The 23795-nt window shown below is 35.9% G+C and overlaps 2 long non-coding RNA genes across 2 annotated transcripts in view; one reads left to right on the top strand and one right to left on the bottom strand.

Moving 5' to 3' along the window:
• Positions 1-14120, top strand: part of LOC149128146 (uncharacterized) — a 28425-nt gene extending 14305 nt beyond the window's left edge. The window contains exon 4 of the long non-coding RNA XR_016230489.1: positions 12217-14120. This is a non-coding gene — a long non-coding RNA (uncharacterized LOC149128146). The remainder of the gene's footprint in view (positions 1-12216) is intronic.
• LOC103347702 (uncharacterized) overlaps positions 1-23795 on the bottom strand; it is a 465331-nt gene that overhangs the window by 35250 nt on the left and 406286 nt on the right. The gene's annotated exons all lie outside the window — the stretch shown is intronic.

Genomic DNA, 23795 nt, shown 5'->3' with positions numbered 1-23795 from the left:
AAATACCATTAATTGAAAATAGAGCTCTACTCTGAATTAATTGGAGATTATTACTGCAGCCATTCTAGTGAAAGAAAAATGATGCAATGAGCATCCACCAGGACTACCTTTTTGTGTGTAGTCTAGGAAACTTCACAAAATCAGGACTGAAATTTTAAAGTCTGCTCAAGATGATGGGCATTTGCTAGGAGCAAGGATTTGTGCCCAAGTCTGAAAGAAAGGAGGTAAGTCTTGTATGTTGGGAATTCACATTCCATTTGGGAGAACTTTTATGGCTTCAAATTGTGAATGAAAATTGCTCACAAAATATAAGCAAGAGTAGTGGGCTTTAAGACTCATTCTCTTCACAGAAAAAATACCACAAAACTTTTCATAGGAAAATTAGAATTTCATTTGAAACTGAAGAAAGGCAAGATCATCTTGTATAGGTGAACAAGAGGAATAATCCCATTACTGTAATTAAACACATAGGCAAACATATAATATAAGAAGGGAGCATCATTAAACATGTATAAGAAAGAAACTCATGACTGGAGCATAGGGAGATTACTGATGCCATAGACAGGAGTGTCAATTGGTAAAGTCAACAACAGGAGTCACTGTGCACTTACTCCTCATGTAGGATCTCTGTCCTTAATGTGCTGTGCATTGAGATTTAATGCTATAACGAGTACTCAAACAATATATTTCACTTTGTGTTTCTATGGGGGTGCAAACTGTTGAAATCTTTACTTAATGCATACTAAACTGATCCTCTGTAAAAAAAAAAAAAAAAAAAAAAAAAAGAAATTATCAATTCCCAACTTGACTCTCACTGGGATTAAACATGACAATAGGTCTGCTCTGATTTCATCATCATTAAAAAAAAATCATCTATTATTTTTCACTTTATGTTTCTGTGTGGGAGCAAACTGTTGAAATCCTTACTTAATGTATACTAAGCTGATCTTCTGTATATTAAGATAATTGAAAATGCATCTTGATGTGAATGGAAGGGGAGAGGGAGTGGGAAAGGGGAGGGTTGTGGGTGGGAAGGACGGTATGGGGGGGAAGCCATTGTAATCCATAAGTCATACTTTGGAAATTTATATTCATTAAATAAAAGTTTAAAAAAAAAAAAGAAAGAAGGCTTCAATTCAGAGAATAGAAAGGTTAAGGCAAACTAGGGAGCTTAGCATGCCAATCTACGGAGCACCAATATGGAGTTTTACTAATTAATGCTGAGACACTTGGAAATAATGTCAGAAAGTGATTACAGGATTCCCTACATACTCTGGCCCATGAGTTTAGGCAGCAGTGGTCAGATTCATTTTCTCTATTTCATGTCACAACCAGAAGAGAGTAATTCAGCCCTGGAAACTCAGATACAGCATGGTGTAGAGTGGAATTGGTTGAGAATGTGTTAGGCAGTCAGCTAACGCTCTTTCTAAATCATAAAACTCTGCTCTTCAATTTGGGAAACCTGCTACATGAGTTAATTTAAGTTGCCTATAATTCTATAAAACAAATATTTGATTTTATAATCCTTTCTTTTCTTTCTAATTTTATCTTACCTTTTCTCATAAATTAAAAGAAAAAACTACAGATTGTAATTCTGCAACACTACAAATGAAATTTCAAACACATAAACCCGTATTCTTATTAAATATTGTGGCTAAAATTACGAATGCTAAGTGTGCTTTGCTAATGGAATATTTAATGAGTTTAAGACAATATTGCAGTGCTAATCTAAGCTTAGTATTTCTTGTGTTATTTTATTTCAAATTACATTTAATATTTCATTAACACTCTACTAATATTTAATATACTTTTACATTATAAACACTACTATGAAATCTTGAATTATTATGCATTAATATATCTCTTATTTAGAAAATCACCCATGTCTTATTTACAAAATCTTGAGAATGATGCTAAAATGTTAGCTTAGAAATAACTGGCTTGAAGTAATGTACTGAATGAGAGTACTTACAGAACTGGTTCAGGCAACTTCATTATCAATCAAATCTGTATTTACATATGAATTATTAAATGAAAAAAAAGAGATTTTCTAGATAATTCATGCAAGGTTTCATTATTTATTTATTCTACTTATTTGATAGGTTATTTTTGCACAAAAATTATAGTTAGCCAGAATTCTACTAGATTCATCACTTTGCATTAGATATGTAGACAGCATATCCATTTGTGTGTAAAACAGGAAAAGTTGCAAATATATTCCCAATAATTTTCTGAGGTCTCCCATTATTATATTTGTATTAAAAGGTCAAAGAAAAATGTTCAAATGAATACAATTGACCTTTTCTTAGTAAACTTGATTCACGAATCATTATGGAAGCCATACCATGGATAAGACTATTATTCTAGGGGTCATAACTCCTGAGACCAGAGAAAAACTAGAGACATTTAATCCAAGTCTAATCAAGTTACTCTCTTATTGATATCCCTTTAATGCAATTCCATTGCATTTGGTCTCTGCTTGCTTCTTCATCTTCACTCAGGTGCTAAAGAATGGACATCTACCACAGCAGACCCATAGAATGGCAAATGTCCTAAACAACACTCCGGCCTCAGAATCAGCCCTTAAGGCATGTGGATCCGGCTGAAATGCCCATGAGAGTATTTCAGGCATGGAAAGCCAGACACTCTGGGGAAAAAAAAAAAACCTAAATGAAAGAACAGGTCATCAAAGAAGGAGGTACCTTTCTCTGAAGGGAGGAGAAAACTTCTACTTTGACCATGGCCTTGTCTAAATATGATCAGAGTCAGTGAACTCAGGGGGCTTCCATAGCCTTGGCAGCTCATGACAAGAGCCTAGGGTGATTACTGACGCCATAAACAAGAGTGTCAATTTGTTAAGTCAACAACAGGAGTCACTGTGCACTTACTCCTCATGTGGGATCTTTGTCCTTAGTGTGCTGTACATTGAGATTTAATGCTATAACTAGTACTCAAACAGTATTTTTCACTTTATGTTTCTGTGTGGCAGCAAACTGTTGAAATCTTTACTTAATGTATGCTAAACTGATCTTCTGTATATAAAGAGAATCGAAAATGAATCTTGATATGAATGGAAGGAGAGAGGGAGTGGGAAAGGGGAGGGTTGCGGGTTGGAGGGACGTTATGGGGGGGAAGCCATTGTAATCCATATTCTGTACTTTGGAAATTTATATTCATTAAATAAAAGTTAAAAGAAAAAAGAATGGACATCTAGGCTTCTAAACAATTTCTACACACAAAATTATATATCATCCCCTCATACTGAGATTGGTATTTCTTCCCTGTCAACTGTTATTGATTTTATTTCTTCTTTCTTCATTGTCTTATTTTTTGAATACAGTATGTGACAAACATACAGGAAGTCTAAAAATGACAAATATACCAGCTTACAAATTCTAACAGTGAACATTCCTGTAGCTCCCACCAATATCAAAAACCAGCATGACTGTCCAATGGAAATACTTGTGGACTCTCTTGTGGATAGTAGCACCCCTATACCCCTAGTAGTAACCATGCCAGCCATTCTGAATCTTTTGCCTTAAAGTTTTACTAATTGTAGATCTTGAAATGATAAGATTTAATTTGTTGCCTGTGTTTGAAAGGTATGTAAATGGAAAACACACCACAGACTTTAAAAAATATCTAGCTTCTTTTACACAGCATTTTAAAGGCTTACTCAATTTTTCACAAATGTTTATATATAAGCATGTTCAAATGTAGTATTTTTGGAAAAATATTCAGTAGGATTTTTTAACCCATTCTAATATTGACAGGTATTTGGATATTTCTAGCATTATATAATGAATAGCTATAATGAATAGACTTACTATGAACATTCTTGTCCCTGTTTCCTAGTCATTTCCTGTGCACATAGGGTAGAACTGTTAAATCATACAGTACGTACATCTTCAGCATCTTCCAATAGGGTCAAGATTTTCATAGGAAATGTCATCATTTCATATCCCCATTATCAATTTATGAAAATTCTTGTTGCTCCACATCTTCACCAACATTTGATTTTTTTCAACTTTAAGATTTTGCCACGATGATCATTGTAAATTGATATTTATGTTCTCTTGGTTTTTTTTTTACTTTACAATTTTAGTTTTTTCTTCTTGATAATTGTACATTTAATATTTTGGTGCAATATTAGAAGTTTAAGTGGAAACAATATGTACTCTTCGTCATTCTGACAACCAAGGAAATTCTTCTCAGGCTTTAGCATTAAATGTAATGCTTACTTTATGTTTTCTTTAAGATACATTTCATTAAATTTCTATAATTTTCCTAGTTTATGAATTTCTATTATAACTGGATATTAAATTAGCAAGTGTTTCTTCTGCATTTTATGTGATAATTATATGATTTCTCTTCCTTGTTAGGTTAATATGAAAATTACATTTTGCATATGTTGTGAAACCAAACTTGTACCCTGAAATAAATCAAACCTGGTTGTGAAGTATCTTTTTTTTTTTTTTTTACTAAAGTCAGATTAGGCTTAGTATTATTTTAATTATAGCTTTAATATCTATGTTCAGGACAGAGGTAGGTCTGCAACAGTTTTTCTTGTGTAATTTTCTGGGTTATACAGTGAAAGCCATGTTACTTTAAAAATACAAGGTAGAAAATTGTCTTCTTTTTCTATTCTGGAAAAATTTGTATAAAAACTGTAATTATTGTTTTCTTTAAATATTTGGTATAGTTTACTGGTGAGCTTTGGGGCATGCTGTGTGTGGGTGGGTTCAGGAGAGGGGTAGGAGAGAAAGATACAAAGTCAGGGTTCTTTTAAATGTGTGTTGTTCATAATTTATATTTATTAGGGTGTCAGAATTAAGTTGCATTTTTCTTGGAATGTGTTCTTTGCAGGTAAATGCTAATATTTACTAATATGTGATCCCTGTTAAACATGAGTAGGAATAAGAGAGGGAAGAGATGTACAATTTGGGACATGCTCAAGCTGACTTGCCCCAAATGGTAGAGTTAGAAACATACCAGGGACTCCAATTTAATCCCATCAAGGTGGCATGTACCAATGCCATCTCACCAGTCCAAGTGATCAATTTCAGTTCACAATTGGTCATAATGAAAGGACTAAGAGTCAAAGGAAGCACATAAACAAGTCTAGTACCTGCTAATACTAACTGATAGAATAAATAAAGGGGAGAGTGATCCACATGGGAAGCAAGATACTCAGCAGACTCATAGAATGGCGGATGTCCTAAACAGCACTCTGGCCTCAGAATCAGCCCTAAAGGCATTCCGATCTGGCTGAAAAACCCATGAGAGTATTTCAGGCATGGAAAGCCAAGACACTCTGGCAAAAAAAAAAAAAAAAAAAAAACAAACCAACCCTAAATGAAAGATCTCTGTGAGTGAGATCCCAGTGGAAAGAACAGGTCATCAAAGAAGGAGGTACCTTTCTCTGAAGGGAGGAGAGAACCTCCACTTTGAATATGACCTTGTCTAAACAAGATAAGAGTCGGAGAACTCAGAGGGCTTCCATAGCCTTGGAAACTCATGACTGGTGCATAGGGAGATTACTGATGCCATAGACAGGAGTGTCAATTGGTAAAGTCAACAACAGGAGTCACTGTGCACTTACTCCTCATGTAGGATCTCTGTCCTTAATGTGCTGTACATTGAGACTTAATGCTATAATGAGTACTCAAACAGTATATTTCACTTCGTGTTTCTATGGGGGTGCAAACTGTTGAAATCTTTACTTAATGTATACTAAACTGATCTTCTGTAAAAAAAAAAAAAAAAAGAAGAAGAAGAAATTATCAATTCCCAACTTGACTCTCACTGGGATTAAACATGATAATAGGTCTGATCTGATTTCATCATCATTTAAAAAATCATCTATTATTTTTCACTTTTTGTTTCTGTGTGGGAGCAAACTGTTGAAATCTTTACTTAATGTATGCTAAACTGATCTTCTGTATATAAAGAGAATCGAAAATGAATCCTCATGTGAATGGAAGGGGAGAGGGAGTGGGAAAGGGAGGGATGTGGGTGGGAGAGACGATATAGGGGGGGAAGCCATTGTAATCCATAAGCCGTACTTTGGAAATTTATATTCATTAAATAAAAGTTAAAAAAAAATTACTAATACATTTTCTGTAAGAACTTTCATTACTCTTCTAGTGATATTCTTCTTTGAATCTGTACTATTCAGTCATATGTAATAATTTTTATTATTATTTATTCTTTCTTTCCTTCTATTTTCCATTTTATTTTGTTATTTTCTATGCTATTAGTTTAAAAGTAGGGCTTTAACTGTACCCCACAATGTTTGATACTTAATATTGTTTCTACTCCAACAGTCATCTAATTCTATTTTTATTTCTTTCTTAATCCATGAGTTATTTATAAATGATTGCTTAGTTTCAAATACATTAGTTTCCTATTTATCTTTTATTTTTGATTTCTAGAAAACTATTGTGTGATCACAACATGTCCTCTGTGGGACTTCAGTTCCTCATTTCTAGAGGGAGGGATGAAAAGGGACAAACAATTGTCATTCTATCAATGTCTATGTACACTTGAAATGACCACAAGTTAATTGTGTGTATGGTAATATGTATGTAAATTAGATCATTGCGCTACATTTTTTGTTGCTGAATATTCAGTAATATTGTTATCCAATTGTAACAAAATATCTTTGTTTTTCTGCATATTCTGCAAGTTATAGAAAGAGCTGTGCTAATATCTTCATGTTAATTATTTTCATATACATTTAATGGTCATAAAATTTCAAATTATTCCACCTTCCTAATGAACTGAATCTTTTGTCAATTAAAGTATCTCCCTTTATCTCTAGTAAATATACATTAGTCTATTTTGATATAGTACAATCACATCAAGCAAACTTTCTTTTAACAGAGAGTTTGCGTAACATATCTTGTATTTACTCTCAGACTTTTTGGTTCATATATTTTACTTATGTCTTGTGAACACCATATATTTTGAGTTTTGTGTGTTTAGTTTCAATTCAATAATTGTGAGTTTTAGAAAGAGCTTTTTGACTATTCATATTTTATGTAATTATTAGTACATATGAGTTTATGCCCATCATTTTACTGGATTACATGTATGTACAATTATTCATCTTGCATTTTCCTTGCATTTAATTGGCATAATTGTCTACTTACTGTGCCAGTGTTCAATTACACTTTTAGCAATACTAGGAGAGATGACGATACAGATAGAGGTAGTTATGAAAGGATTTTTTACATAGACTACCTTATGAAATTATAAGCATTGGTTAAGTATTCCCTGTAAAGTTGCCATTTGCAAGTTTAATGCTAGAGCTTGAAATTCTATTGGGCAGTAAGTTAGAAAAGAAATAGGAAAGCAAAGTAGAGAAATCAAGAAAAAGTTGGAACCCTTACTCATGAGCTGGAGTCCACAAGTTCAGACTGGGTCCTAGGTCAATTATTGTTCTTAACCTTGATGCTGTGGGATCTTGCAGAAGTCAGGACCTTTGTCATGGTGTTAAATCCATTCTACCTTGCCTCAAGAATCAGAGAAGCTGTAGGAGGATCCAAGGAAAGATGGTGAAGTAGATATTTGATGCAATGATTAACATGCTACTTCAGATACCCACATCGCATATCAGAGTGTCAGCGTTCAAGTCCTAGCTCTGCTTCCTATGCCAGCTTCCTCTAATGTGTACCCTGGGAGGTGGCAGGCAATGGCTCAAGCAGGTAAGTCCCTTACACCCACATGAGAGATCCAGTTTGAATTATTTGCTCCTGGTTTCCCCTTGACCCAGCACCCACTATGTGGGTATTTGGGGAGTACACCAGTGAATGGAAGATATATTCCTCTCTTTCTCTCCTTATCTCTCTCTCTCTCCCTCTCCCTCTTTCTCTCCTCTCTCTTTTAACCTTCAAATAACTAACTAAATAACTAACTAAATAAGAAAAGTGGGACCCTTTCTGCCATAGTCACTGACTCAAGTCAATAGAGTAGGCCAGCAAGTAAAGGACAGTATCATAAAAAAGCTACATAAAGACTGTTGCTTCCCTCTCACTTTAGAAATCCTCCACCAGAATGTATGGATTATCCAAACAGGATAGAAAGTCTGAGAACCATGATTTAGTCTAACCATTGTAAAGCCACCACAACTGGTTTAGGTTATTCCACATTTTCTCCCATGATTTACACATTTCAGAAATGACATACACTTTCATATTCTTTTAGTGAGTGCCACAATGATTAGTCTATATGTAGTCTTTATCTTAAAATTCTAATGTTGTTTGTGCTTTTATTAAATTTCACTGGACTCCACACTTTAACTCCATTCAGCACTTGCCCTATATGTGCTATTGTTGTAATATATTTCAATTCTCCCTGCATTACAACTCATAAATCAGTTGCATTTTTACTTTGGATATTTGTAAAATTTAGAGTTTTTCCCTCTACATTCTTTCCTGCATCTACAAGTTCCTATATGGGACTATTTTCTTTCTGTCTGAAGAAATCTTTTTAAAATTTCTTTTAATGTGGGTTCGCAAATTATGACCTTTTGTTGGTTTTTTAATAGTGTTATATTAATATTTAATTAATTTGTGGGTGCATTGTTTTTTTTTAACTTTTATTTAATGAACATAAATTCCCAAAGTACAGCTTATGGATTACAATGGCTCCACCTCCACATAATGTCCCTCCCACCCGCAACCCTCCCCTTTCCCACTCCCTCTCCCCTTCCATTCACATGAGGATTCATTTTCGATTCTCTTTATATACAGAAGATCAGTTTAGTATATATTAAGTAAAGATTTCATCTATTTGCACCCACATAGAAACACAAAGTGAAAAATACTGTTTGAGTACTAGTTATAGCACTAAATCACAATGTATAGCACATTAAGGACAGAAATCCTACATGAGAAGTAAGTGCACAGTGACTCCTGTTGTTGACTTAACAAATTGACACTCTTGTTTATGGCGTCAGTAATCACCCTAGGCTCTTGTCATGAGCTGCCAAGGCTATGGAAGCCTTTTGAGTTCTCCGACTCTGATCATATTTAGACAAATTCATAGTCAAAGTGGAAGTTCTCTCCTCCCTTCAGAGAAAGGTACCTCCTTCTTTGATGACCTGTTCTTTCAACTGGGATCTCACTCACAGAGATCTTTCATTTAGGTCTTTTTTTTTTTTTTTTTTTTTTTTTTTTTTTGCCAGAGTGTCTTGGCTTTCCATGCCTGAAATACTCTCATGGGCTTTTCAGCCGGATCCACATGCCTCAAGGGCTGATTCTGAGGCCAGAGTGTTGTTTAGGACATCTGCCATTCTACGGGTCTGCTGTGTATCCCACTTTGCATGTTGGATCGTTCTCTCCCTTTTTGATTCTATCGGTTAGTATTTGCAGACACTATTCTTGTTTATGTGATCCCTTTGAATCCCAGTCCTATCATTATGATCAATTGTGAACTGAAATTGATCACTTGGACTAGTGAGATGGCATTGGTACATGCCACCTTGATGGGATTGAATTGGAATCCCCTGGTATGTTTCTAACTCTACCGTTTAGGGCAAGTCACTTGAGCATGTCCCAAATTTTACATCTCTTCCCTCTCTTATTCCCACTCTTATATTTAACAGGGATCACTTTTCAGTTAAGTTTCAACACTTAAGAATAACTGTATTAATTACAGAATTCAACCAATAGTATTAAGTAGAACAAACAAAAAAATACTAGGAGGGATAATGTATTAAGTTGTTCATCAACAGTCAGGGCAAGGGCTGATCAAGTCACCATTTCTTATAGTGTCCATTTCACTTCAACAGGTTTCCTTTTTGGTGCTCAGTTAGTTGTCGCCGATCAGGGAGAACATATGATATTTGTCCCATTGGGACTGGCTTATTTCACTCAGCATAATGTTTTCCAGATTCCTCCATTTTGTTGCAAATGACTGGATTTCATTGTTTTTTACTGTTGTATATTATTCTGTAGAGTACATAACCCATAATTTCTTTATCCAGTCTACTGTTGATGGGTATTTGGGTTGATTCTAGGTCTTAGCTATTGTGAATCGAGCTGCAATAAACATTAAGTTGCAGACAGCTCTTTTGTTTGCCAATTTAATTTCCTTTGGGTAAATTCCAAGGAGTGGAATTGCTGGGTTGAATTGTAGGTCATATGAAGCAAGACCCCTACATTACACCTAACACAAAAATCTACTCAGCATGGATTAAAGACCTAAACCTATGACCGACACCATCAAATTATTAGAGAACATTGGAGAAACCCTGCAAGATATTGACACCTGCAAAGACTTCCTGGAAAAGACCCTAGAGGCACAGGCAGTCAAAGCCAAAATTAACTATTGGGATTGCATCAAATTGAGAAGTTTCAGTACTGCAAAAGAAACAGTCAGGAGAGTGAAGAGACAACCGACAGAATGGGAAAAAATATTTGCAAACTATGCTACAGATAAAGGATTAATAACCATAATCTACAAAGAGATCAAGATACTCCACAACAACAAAACAAACAACCCACTTAAAAGATGGGCCAAGAAACTCAATAGACATTTTTCCAAAGAGGAAATCCAAATGGCCAACAGGCACATGAAAAAATGTTCAAGATCACTAGTAATCAGGGAAATGCAAATCAAAACCACAATGAGATTTCACCTCACCCCGGTTAGAATGGCTCACTACCAACAACAGATGCTGGCGAGGATGTGGGCAAAAAGGGACACTAACCCACTGTTGGTGGGAATGTAAACTGGTAAAGCCACTATGGAAGTCAGTATGGAGATTCCTCAGAAACCTGAATATTACCCTACCATTCAACCCAGCCATTCCTCTCCTTGGGGGCATGTTTTCTGACTCCCTTTTTCTTTCTGTTAAGAAATAAGCCTGAGGGTCAGTGTTGTGGTGCAGCGGGTTAAGCCATTGCCTACGACACCAGCATCGCATAGGAACACTGGTTCAAGTGCCAGCTGTACCACTTGTGACCCAGTTCCTGCTAATGTTCCTGGAAAAGAAGCAGAATATGGTATACCTGTTTGGGTGCTTGCCACTCATGTAGGAGACTCTGGTGGAGTTCCCAGACTCATGGCTTCAGCCTCCCACAGTCCTGTCTATTGCTGCCATTTGGGGAGTGAAACACAGGATGGAAGATTCTCTCTCTCTCCCTCTCTCTCTCTTTCCTTCTCCTTTTCTGTCTCTCCCTCTCATTGTCTCTTCTTCTGTCACCATTAATCTTTCAATAAAATGTTTAAAAAATATAAAAAGAAATTATCTTGTTCTGTATAATTGTTATTCTCATGGAGATAATTCACATTTGAGATAATTCACATTTTTCTCTGCTGTGCATTTTTGATTGTTATCTTTGTATTTGGTTTTATATATTTCTATCCAAAGGTAAATTTCCATTTAATTATCCCAATTTGCCAATAAATTACTTTCTGAAATTCATCAAATATTATCATACTTTTCTTATTCACTTTCTTTCTCATCTCCTTTGGGACTCTATAATGAGCAGAATTTATATGTTCTTAACCTTTAGATTGATTAGTCTCTCAGCTGTACTTCTGCATTGTTAATTCTTTGTGTACCACTTGAATTTCTTTTCTTATTCATTAATTTTTTCTTCACTTGTGTCTAATTCTGATTAGGGTGATCTCATATTTTCATAATATTCATTATGTTTTTAAATTTTATCATTTTAATCTTTTTTAAAAGTGAAATATTATATTTCATTTTTAATGCCTGGCGGAAACTATTTATATTCAGTTTTTACTTCTAAAATATAATGAACTAGTGCTGTTAAATTCTGTATGAATAATTTCCATGATTATGATCTTGATAATATGTTCTGTTTGGGATTCTTTCTGGTTATTTTAGCTTCTAGTTTATTGCCTTATATGCTTCATAGAATTTAATTGCCTTATGGATAATTTTTTTGATAAAACTTATATTTAGAAATCATAACACCTAGGTTGTTATATCAGAAATTATTTAACTTCATTCACTTTTAAATTTCTCCTAGCCCAAGAAAAATGTGTCCGAATGGTATATATAGAATGCCCTGATAACCAGGAAACATTTCCTACCACCAGCTTAACATTTTAGTCCCTGTTTAGAGCAGGCACCGTCCCACCTGATAGTTCAACCTTCCCTAAGTACTGAAATTTGATTCTTTCCCTTCAGATAAGAGAGTTTGTTTCAAAACTGTATTTTCCTCTTAACTTTTCTAGGATTGACAGATGAAAAGAAGGGACAACAGGGAAGCCTCTGGAGTCACTGTTCCTAGGGCCACAATTTCTGACTCCTTAGACACATAGCTGTCTTTCCTGGAGCCCTTCCCTTCAAGTGCTTTTAAAAAGTTCCTCTCCACACAAGCGGCTTTGGTTTAACTGACTGCCTATTATTTTCTCTCATTTTCCTGGCCTGGAAAGATTTTACTATCTTTACATTTGGGGAATGAAGGAATTATTTTTTTTTTAATTTTTACTAATTCTTTTAGTATCATTACTGGAAAGATTAGTCCAAATCATCTACGTAGCCATCACAGAAACTAGAATCTAAAAGGGAGCTTCTCTTTCACTGCCTGAAAATCTTTATTCTTTTTCCAAAGCCTTTGAAACTATGCTACAAATATGTAAATTCATCATTCATCTTTTTGTATTTCTGAATCTCAGATTGGTAAGAGGCATATTCACCGACGCATTGGATTTAATGTTAAGTCTTGTAAAATATTTGCATAGTAACAATTGTTATTAAAACTATTTCTATAATTGCTTAAGGTCATTCACTCATGAGCTGTTGATTAAATATAATACCAATAACCACAACAATAACCTGTAATGATATTTATCTGGTATCTACTCTGTGCTAGACACACCCCTCTGGGAAATTTCCATATGTAAGAATAAGAGAGTTCAGGAAACTTGTTCCAGGTTAGATAGTAAACAATGCTGCATGTGCACAAATCTGAGTAGTCTGGCTCCAGAGTCCATTCTATCAATCATTACACCATGAATTCCTCAGAAGCAATGATGGTGGTAACTCATTTACCACCGATATCCTCTACTAACACAATGATTTATACACAGAAAGTGCTTAATGCATATCTGCTGAATGACTGTAAGTTCAATTTTTTCATAGGTGCTATATGTTTAGACATGATAATTGCTATAAAAGTGGGAGACATTTGGTAGTCAAAGAATATTTTACAAAAGTAGTTAATTCTGAATTAAGTCTAGAAGCCTAACTCTTGAATATAAACCATGATTTCAATAGAAAAATAAAAATAATGGAAGCAAAAGAGGCATACTAACACAAATATATCCAAGACTGGCTTGTAAATATGTTTGCATGGACTAAAATATTGGTGAGTCATGACATATGTCTCATTTTGAATAATAAATAACATCTTAACAGTATGTGGACCAAGTAGTTCATATTATTATTAAATTTAATGTTATTAAGATATCATTTATTCTCATTTTATAAATAAGAAAAAAGACTCCAAGAGAAATCATTACATTAAAATCACACAATTAAAAAGTGGTAAAACTGGGCTGGCACCATGGCTCACTTTGTTAATCCTCCACCTGTAGCGCGGCATCCCATATGGGCACCAGATTCTGTCCCGGTTGCTCCTCTTCCAGTCCAGCTCTCTGCTGTGGCCTGGGAAGGCAGTGGAGGATGGCCTAAGCACTTGGGCCTTGCAACCACGTGGGAGACCAAGAGGAAGCATCTGGCTCCTGGCTTTGGATCAGTGCAGTGCGCTGGCCGTAGTGGCCATTTTGGGGGTGAACCAATAGAAGGAAGACCTTTCTCTCTGTCTCTCTCTCTCTCACTTACTCTGCCTGTCAAAATAAAAAAAAATAATAAAAATAATTAATTAATTAATTAAAAAAGACCTTTCTCTCCGTCTCTCTGTTTCACTAACTCTGCTTGTCAAAACAAAAAAAATTAATAAAAAATTTTAAAAAGTGGTAAAACTAAAAAATGCAAAATGAGTAGCAGAAGAAAATAAGACAACAAAATTAGAGGCTATAATTTAGATGTTCTATGCTTACAAAAGAAACTTACATTTTATGCAGTATGCACAAAAAGACAATAGAAATTCTACTTTTGAGGAAGGAAGTAACCAAAATTTGTGTGTGGAAGAGAAAGTCTTACGGTAGACATGATGGGATCTTCATCTACACTAAAGCTGAAGTGAGTTTTGATGTCTTGTCCTCTTTGTAATTAGACTGACCTGTGTCTTTTGGCCACTGTTATTCCATCTGTTTACAGTGTTGCCCTAGACACACACCCTGTGTCTAGCACTGAGTTGGTTCCCAGGAACACAAAGAAGTAATGGAAACAGAATGTTCAAATAATTTTCACATAGGGTAATGCATGCTTTCCATTTAGGAAGTAGGTAGGTACATATCATTGAGGGTTGAACAAGGTCACTCAGACTATCATGGGCTGGAAGATGACAAGCCAGAAGATGACAAGGAAAGCTTTCTAAGCAGTTGAATTGATGAATGTAAAGCATGAAGCCTTGAAAATACAGAAACAAAGTTCCATCCCCAGGGAAAAGAACAGTATATGAAGATATACAGAAATATGAAACAGTGTGGTATGTAGGGAACCTGTTCTCAAAGGTAATGACAGAAACAAAAACCAGAGATGACTTACGAAGCTGCTTGCCCACCAGGACAAGAAAACACTTTTTTTTCTATGAGGTGTTTAGACCCATTGAAAGATTTTACTCCAGGCTTTGACATGTATAGCTGTCAATATCTTTGGTGTGTGACTAGAAATTTGTCATTAGTGATTCTTCTATTTAAAATGTTCTATTTCCCTGTGTGTAGCCATCCCACTTCCATTAACTACACAGGGTTTCAATTTTGGATCTGGACATTTTTAAATTTAGAACTGCTTCTCTCTTCACAGAAGCAGCTCAGAGATTATCTAATTTGCAGTAATCCAAAAATGATTATGACTGCAGACAGAACCATGCTAGGACAAATTTTCTCCATTTATGACATCTGGCTTGAGAATTAGAAGTATTAAGGGGAAAAATTTTGATATAAAATATTTAAAAAGTGGGTCGGGTGTTGTGGCACAGTGGGTTAACACCCTGGCCTGAAGTGCCGGCAACCCATATGGGCAATGGTTCTGGCCCCGGGTGCTCCTCTTCCAAGCCAGCTCTATGCTATGGCTTGGGAAAGCAGTAGAAGATGGCCCAAGTCCTTGGGCCCCTGTACCCATGTGGGAGACCTGGAAGAAGCTCCTGGCTCCTGGCTTTGGATTGGCGCAGCTCTGGCTGTTGAGGCCAATTGGGGAGTTAACCAGTGGATGGAAGACCTCTCTCTCTCTCTGTGTCTCTCTCTTTCTCTCTGCCTCTCCTTCTCTCTCCTTCTCTTTCTGTATAACTCTGAATTTCAAATAAATAAATAAATCTTTAAATATATATATATATATATATATATATATAAGACATAAAAAGCTATGTGAAAAAATCAGGGTAGGATTTTATGATGAGCAATGTAGACACGAGAGAAAAGTTTTTCTAACACTCAAGAGTATTATTTGTGCTAGGCATTTTCATGGGAAGAATCAAAGGCTATAGCTAGGGAAGCAAGCAAGTACATTCACAATCAACCTCCCAATAAAGTGTCCTAAGCAGCTGTCACAAATTTATAAGAAATTATCACCAGAGTCATGGTGACGCAGCAAGAGCTGCTGATACCAGGGCAACTAAAAAGTCTCTCTTCCATCCTCCCTTTATTGATTGTCATATGCCCACAACTGAGTTCATGAGTTGGAATTCAATAGAAAGAGAATGCTACACACAGAGTAAAAGCTTGTCATGGAGCAAGTGTTGTTGTGTTTTGTGAGTATCTTGCTTGACTATTATTCCCACTGTAATAAATGAGGATCATATTTGGTGTGCTTGGTGTTTATTTAAATGAATAAAGTCAATTATCTACACAAAATTTAAACTGCAGCTTGTGCTTCCTTTGCATATATTTACATGTGTTTAACTGTGAAGCATATTCAAACTAAAATTAATTATTAAACAATAGTTTTTATGCGTGATCTGTTTGTACATAGCATACCACATTTCATCTTAAGGAAGAAACATCCCTCCCAGGTAGGCACAGTTTTTATTCACCTTAGCATCACCTTAACTGGAAGTAGATTTCTAAGAATTTTAGAAATAGAGGATTTCCGATAAGAGATATTTGTGTTTAATGACACAGATGCTGATAATTCTAGCCAAATTTGATTGAGCTTGACAGGCATAATCGGATCTGTTGCATTACCTTTACATCAATCCTAACCATAAATTGGAAAATAGGCCATCAAAGCAGGAAAACTCATACTCATAGAGTAAGGAAAGTTGCACAGATTTTATAGTTGAAAACTTAATTATTAAATAATCTTAAAGAACAAATTCAAAAGCAACCACGTCTTGAGAGATCCAAGGTGGCCAAATAGGGTATAGCCACACTAACTTAAGCTGCTCTGGAATATGAAAAGAAGGAAGGAAAGACTACATTTCCAAATGTCTGACTGGTGGAAATTTTCAATGAAGAAGTGAAAAAAATGAAGACTCCATGGGACAAAGGGAAAGAAGACAGGGACACTGCTGCAACCCGCTGCAGCCGACTGTTGGCTGAGAATTGGCATCTTACATCAAAGAAGGAAAAACATCACTGCACACCCCACCACTCACAGTTTTAGCTGAGAGGGAATTCCACAGTCACCCACTGACTTCTACTTCAGCCTGGAGAGCTGAATGGGGTCTGAGAAACTGCCAGACTTGGAGGAGGGAAGCTTCCTTACTCGCTTCTCCCTCACTCCCACAGAGTGCCATACTCTGCAGCAAGAAGTCATGCTGTGCACCTCTGTTCTCCTACCTGCATCATAGTTGAGTCAGGGTGACAAGTGGGGCAGAGGACAGATTGCCTGTATCCTGTAACTATGGAAGTTTTTTGGTCACTAGCCCCGGAGTAATGCTCACTCTATTTCATCTTAGTTTCTGGAAACTAACACCAGAAAGAGTCTATAAAAAAAATCCACCCTCACCCTGGGAGATCTGGGTAATGATCCACCAAACCCTTCAATACCAGGACTGTAGCAATTCGTTCTAAATTTTTCAGTGCCACTGGAATCTAGCCGGTGGATATAGGGAAGAATCTACATGCATTCCACCCCCTCTGGACTCATGTACTTGGGAGTAAAATCTCCTGTATACCTTGCAGTCACCTGTAGAACTAGAACAGGGTCCAGTTCACATCTTCTAGACCTAGGACTAGGGCCGTTGGTATTATAAGCCACAGCACCAGTTGGACTCTCCTAGCAGGAACTGAAGAAGGGTCAATCAATACCACAGAGTACTAGAGCCACAGCAATTGGTGCCACAAGTCCTGGCATCACTCAGGACAATAGAGCAGCTACCCCTGTCTCAGCACTAAGAACAAGGCCCTGGCTATCACATTCGGCAGAAGCACTGACAATGAACCCTCTTTGAACCAAAGATACACACCCAAGGAAACACTTATCTCAAAGCCACACTTCTTTCCGTTTGAACTGCAGCAGACTATTCCACTGTGCCACCTACAGACACAGCTGACATTGATTCAGACAAAAGAAATCACTTTGAAATGACAATCCTGGGCTCACCTAGAACCAAAGCCAAAGCAACAAGCCAAACGGTTTCTGTCATATCAGCTAAACCATAAATTCTTTTACAATAAAACCTACTCCATGAATAAGAAGGGACAAATAAACCAGATGGGCAGAGGTCAATGTAAGGATAGCGGAGACAAGAAGAAACAAGACAGGATGATGCCTCAAAAGGACACAATCCTCCTGCTCCAGAATTAGACCCCAAAATGAAGGAAATCTGTGAAATGAAAGAGACAGATTTCAAAATAATGATTGTAAGAAATTCAAAATGAAAAGAACAAAAACAGATTAAAGAAATGAAAATCAATGAGTGACATGAATAAAAATATTACTAAGGAGATAGAACTCATTAAGAAAAACCAAATAGAAATTTTGGAAATGTAATCTTCAATTAGTGAAATAAAAAATATGACTGAGAGTTTTAATAATAGAGTAGACGCAGTGGAGGAAAGAATTCCTGACCTCAAAGACAGGAATTTGAAATTACCTAATCAGACAAAAATAAAGACAAAAGAATGAAGAAAGTCTGCATGAAATATAGGATACCAATAAATGACCAAATATGTGTATTATAGGTTTTCCTGAAGGAGAAGAAAAGGAAAAGGGCATTGAGAATCTGCCAAATGAATCACTAGGTGTAAATTTCCATGGTCTTGAAAGAGACATGGGCAATCATATGCAAGAAGCTCAAAGAACTCCAAGAAGACTTAACCAGAAAGGTATTCTCCAAGGCATTCTGACATCAAATTGTCAAACGTTAAAGATAAGGAGAGAATCCTAAAGACAATAAAAGAAGTGTGTCAAGTTACATATAAAGGAAAACTAATCAGATTAACATTAGACTTCTCAGCAAAACCCTTAAGGCCAGAAGAGAATGGGATGATATATTCAAGGTCTTAAAAGAAAAAAAATCTTTCAACCAATAATATTATATCCAGCAAAACTATCATTTAAAAGTGAAGGATAAAGTATTTTACAGATAACTGAGAGAATTCACCACCACCAGACCAGCCTTATAAGAAATTCTGAAAGGCACCCTGCATTAGAAATAAGTATCATAAAAACACATGATACAACCAAATTCACTAACAGAGCATGCAGAACCATTAACCACTTAACAAAATTACAGGTCTTAGTTCTTCGATTCTAACCTAGAATGTAAATGGATTAAATTCACCAACCAAAAGAATTACATTGGCTGAATGGATAAAAAACCAGGACCTCACTGTATGCTGCTTACAAGACACTCACTTCATAAACAAAGATACACACAAACTGAAAGTGAAGGGTTGGAAAAATATATGGCAGATAAATGGAAACTAAAAGTGAGCAAATGTAGCTATCCTGATATAAGATAAAAACAGACTGTAAAAAGAGATAAAGAAGGACATTATATTTTGCTAAAATGCCCGATTCAGCAAGACACAACAACTATATATATATATATATATATATATATATATATATGACTACTACTAGATCTAAAGGGAGAGATGCATCTTGAAGACAGAAAAACAAAAATAAACCAAGACACAAATCAGCAAGAGGCAAGAAGTAATAAGGACCAGAGTAGAAATAAATGAAATACTGAAAAAAAGAAAAGATCAACAGGGCAAAAAGTTGGGGTTTTGAAAAGATAAACAAAAGAGATAAAGTTCTAGACAAACAAAGAAAAGAGCTCAAAAAAATAAAATTGGAGATCAATAAGGTGACATTATAACTTACACCACTAAGCTACTACAAAGGATCTTAAGAAACTACTATGAAGAACTACATGCTAATAAACCAGAAAACCTTGAAGAAATGTGCAAATGCTTACATTCATATAATCTACCAAGATTAAATCAAGGATATACAGAAAACCTAAGCACACCCATAACAAGCAATGAGAATGAAGCCAAAATCAAAAGTCTCCATCAAGGAAAAGTCTGATGGATTTACTACTTAATTCTACAAAACATTCAAAGAGGAAGTAACTCCAATACCTTTCAAACTATTCCCAAATATTGAACAGAACTATGCCAAACTCTTTTTATGAGGACAAAGACAAGACATGAAAAAAAAAAAAACTACATGCCTATATCCTTAATGAACATAGATGTAAAGATTCTCAATAAAATACTAGCAAATCAAATCCAAAACCACATCAAAAAGATCATACATCATAAACAAATGGGATTTATCTCAAAAATGCAAGGGTGGGTCAATATTAACAAATCAATAAATATCATATATCAAATCAGCAAAATGAAGAAACAAAACCATATGGCCATCTCAATAGATGCAGAGAAAACATTTCATAAGATTCAACACCCCTTCATGATAAAAACCCTCCACAAATTAGATGTAGAATGAACATTCCTCAAAATTTCAAAGGCTAGTGGCTGGTGCTGTGGCGTAGCAGGTAAAACCACTGCCTGGAGTGCCGGCATCCCATTTGGACACCAGTGCGAGTCCCAGCTGCTCTACTTCTGATTCAGCTCTCTGCTATGGCCTGGGAAAATCGCAGAAGATGGCCCAAGCCCTTCGGTCCCTGCACCCGTGTGGACTTCAATAGACAGTTCACAAAGGAAATACAAATGGGCAACAAATATATGAAAAAATGTTCGACATCACCAGCCATCAGGAATGTTCAACTCAAAACCACAATGAGATATCACCTCACCCTTCTAACAATGGTTAAAATCCAATACATAGTAACAAATGCTGCCAAGGACGTAGACAAAGGGGAACATTTATACACTGTTGGTGGGAATGTAAATTAGTGCAGCCACTGTGGAAAGTAGTGTGGAGATTTCTTTAAAAAAATAAATATCTTGCAATTTAAACAATAAATCCCACTGCTGAGTGTATACCCAAAAGCCTTGAACACAATGTATCAAAGAGATACTGCACCACCATATCTAAAGCAGTGCTGTTCACAATAGCCAAAATTTGGATTCAACCTAGGTGTCCATCATTAAATGAACAGATAAAGGACAGGTGGTGTACATTCACAATGGAATATCACTGCTATAAAAAAGATGAAAATATACGATTTGTAGAAAAATGGATGCAACTGGAAGACAATATGTTGAGTCTTATAAGCTAGACCCAGAATGAAAAATACTGCATGTTTTCCTTTATATGTGGAAGTTAAATTTTAAAAAAAAGAAAGAAAAAATAAATAATTGTCTGTCTGTATATGTATTGCTGCAAATATAGTTTTATAAAACCTTGTTTTATACCTCTGGCAAACCATTGGTTAAGAATGTTATACTACTGTACTTTTAATCATCTGTGATTACTTTTTTTTTTTATTTTTTTTTATTTTTGACAGGCAGAGTGGACAGTGAGAGAGAGAGACAGAGAGAGAAAGGTCTTCCTTTGCCGTTGGTTCACCCTCCAATGGCCGCCGCTGCAGCCGGCGCACCGCGCTGATCCGATGGCAGGAGCCAGGATCCAGGTGCTTTTCCTGGTCTCCCATGGGGTGCAGGGCCCAAGCACCTGGGCCATCCTCCACTGCACTCCCTGGCCATAGCAGAGAGCTGGCCTGGAAGAGGAGCAACCGGGACAGAATCCGGCGCCCCGACCGGGACTAGAACCCGGTGTGCCGGTGCTGCAAGGTGGAGGATTAGCCTATTGAGCCACGGCGCCGGCTCCTGTGATTACTTTTAAACTTACTGTATATGGGTGAAATTGTCATTTTTCCATCCACTTATTTTTTATAGCTTTTGTCTATATTCCCATTAAACTATTGTATTTTTGCTTTTTACCAGCTAAACTTCTTATTCAGTGAAATAATAAGCTTTTTTATTGTAATGTAATTTTAAAATATGTTACCTCAAAAACTAAAAAAACAAGAAAGGGAGAGGGAAAGTGGGTGGGGGGGAGAGGAAGGTTATATCATTATGTTCTTAGAATTTTATCTAAAAATCACATGGACTCTGTCAAAATTAATTAAAATTAAAAGAAAAAAGCAAGATAAAAGGGCAACAAAGTCTTTATCGAAAAGCAACAGAAAGTTTTAAATGTTTTCCATATTTAGCCATAAAATCTCAAGGTCAATTCAATGTGTAATATCCTATTTTTATGTTACTGATTAAGTGAACTGAGGGCATCTCACACTAAGGACAAGCTTCTGGTTGATATTCTTTTTTTTTAACTTTTATTTAATGAATATAAATTTCCAAAGTACAGCTTATGGATTACAATGGCTTCCCCTCCATAACGTCCCTCCCACCCGCAACCCTCCCCTCTCCCACTCCCTCTCCCCTTCCATTCACATCAAGATTCATTTTCGATTCTCTTTAGGTTGATATTCTTAACTAGTTTCATTAGCTTCTGTCTTTTTGGAGTTCTCTTTTTTATTTCATGAATTGTGTGAGACTTTTGCTTAAATAAATAGCATCTCTCCTTTGTGTCATGAACAATAATAGCTGTCTGCATTAATACTGCATGGATAAAACTGTCCTTAACACCTGTTACTCAGGTTTCTCTGCTTCTTCTCTTGGTTGCCAGCCTACTCCTGTTAACCAAGCAGGTGCTACTTGATGTTCTGCCATTAGACACACTTTCAACAGAAGCAGTCCAACAGAGCACAGCTGGCCTGGGACTCCATACACATGTAGGAACTTATGGAAGTACTCACATAAGTCACTGTAAAATAAAACCGAAAACACAGAGATGATCAAATCAAAGCAGAACTACTGGAAGCATTTGATACCACCACATCAGAATATACCCTTTTGGTCAGTGTAAAGAAAACAATAAAAGGCTGCAGAAGTCTAAAAATGGGGTCTTACTGCCTGTTAGTGATTTTTGGTCAATTTATAGATGCAAGGGAAAGCCTCTTTCCAAAGTGCAACTTCAAAAGATTAAATAGGTTATAACTGTAAAATATAACTCAAAACGGACTGAATTTAGTCGCTTGAGAGATAGAAAACTGAAGAAAGTCACAGTGCAAACCACAAATGAGCAACGTAGAAAATTGTCACCATCAATTTCAGGGGCTTTGGAAGGCATTTGGCATTATGTGCCAGAGACCAAAACCAAATGATGGATTCAGCCCTGTTGTCGCTGTTGAGCTGAAGGATACAAATCACTCAATTTTTAAACTCAAAGCTGCAGAAACAGGATGTATTTGAGCTATAAGGGGATCAAATAGATTAATGTCAGATACCCACAGATCAAAAGGTGCACACCCCAATGTACTGTAGGTCAATTTTCCTAAATTGGTTGCAGTAAAGGAAACTAACATTGTTTCTGAATTTTAACAACTGGATCTTTTGTTCACCAGTTTCATAATGATGGTGGAAGGGAAGGTGATATGGCTGTTGTTCCAGGTAAAGGACATTCACCTATCACTTCTAATATCCATTTGAGCAGATCTGCGCCACCTCTAAATAAGTCTTGGAGTAGAAGACACAGCATGGAAGTTAAGTTTATAGTTCTTGCCTATTTTACCTGATGGACTATTTTTTTTTTTACTTTACTTCATGTTTGTTGAACTCTTTATCTTAGGAAGCCATTAAACCTTTGAGTATAATGTAAATTAAAAGTAAATCTCAAAAAAATAAAATATTGAGTTAAGACTATTTACCAGTCTCCTGATGCTGTGACAACCATACAATCTCTTTGAAAGTTATCTTCAAGTTAAAAGAATTAATTCTGTATGAATTCTCTGAAATATATATATATATATATATATATCTTCAATCAACTAACTCTCCTTAATCCCAAAGTTTTCTGAAATAACTAAAACAAATAGGAAAATGATATTTTAAAACACGTATCTTTACTGTTATCAAATCTATCATTAAGACACACATTTTAAGGGCTTTATTTCAGATATGATAATAAGACTTTAGAAAGTAAGAGATTATTTATTATACTAATTAAATGAAGGGATGGATATGAAGAAAGTGCCCCCTTGTTCATGAGTGAACAAGACTTTTGATCAGAGTCCTGGAAACTATGGAGCTAAAACTGGAATGGACCAAGGAATGTTGAGACTCTCAGGAAATTAGTAATTCAGACAAAAGGAAATATTTCAGAAACTACCTCAGTGCCTAGAAGTATAGTAACTGCCTGCCACCTTCATTGCCTTGTGGGAACTGTTTCAGGGTAGACTTCTACAGGGGCAAAAGCTACCTGA

This window comes from Oryctolagus cuniculus, chromosome 2, assembly GCF_051225735.1.
Source record: "Oryctolagus cuniculus isolate XC-2025 breed Fujian yellow rabbit chromosome 2, ASM5122573v1, whole genome shotgun sequence".
NCBI lineage: Eukaryota > Metazoa > Chordata > Mammalia > Lagomorpha > Leporidae > Oryctolagus > Oryctolagus cuniculus.
Note: the sequence above shows the minus strand (reverse complement) of the source record. Positions and strands in the feature narration are given on the sequence as shown.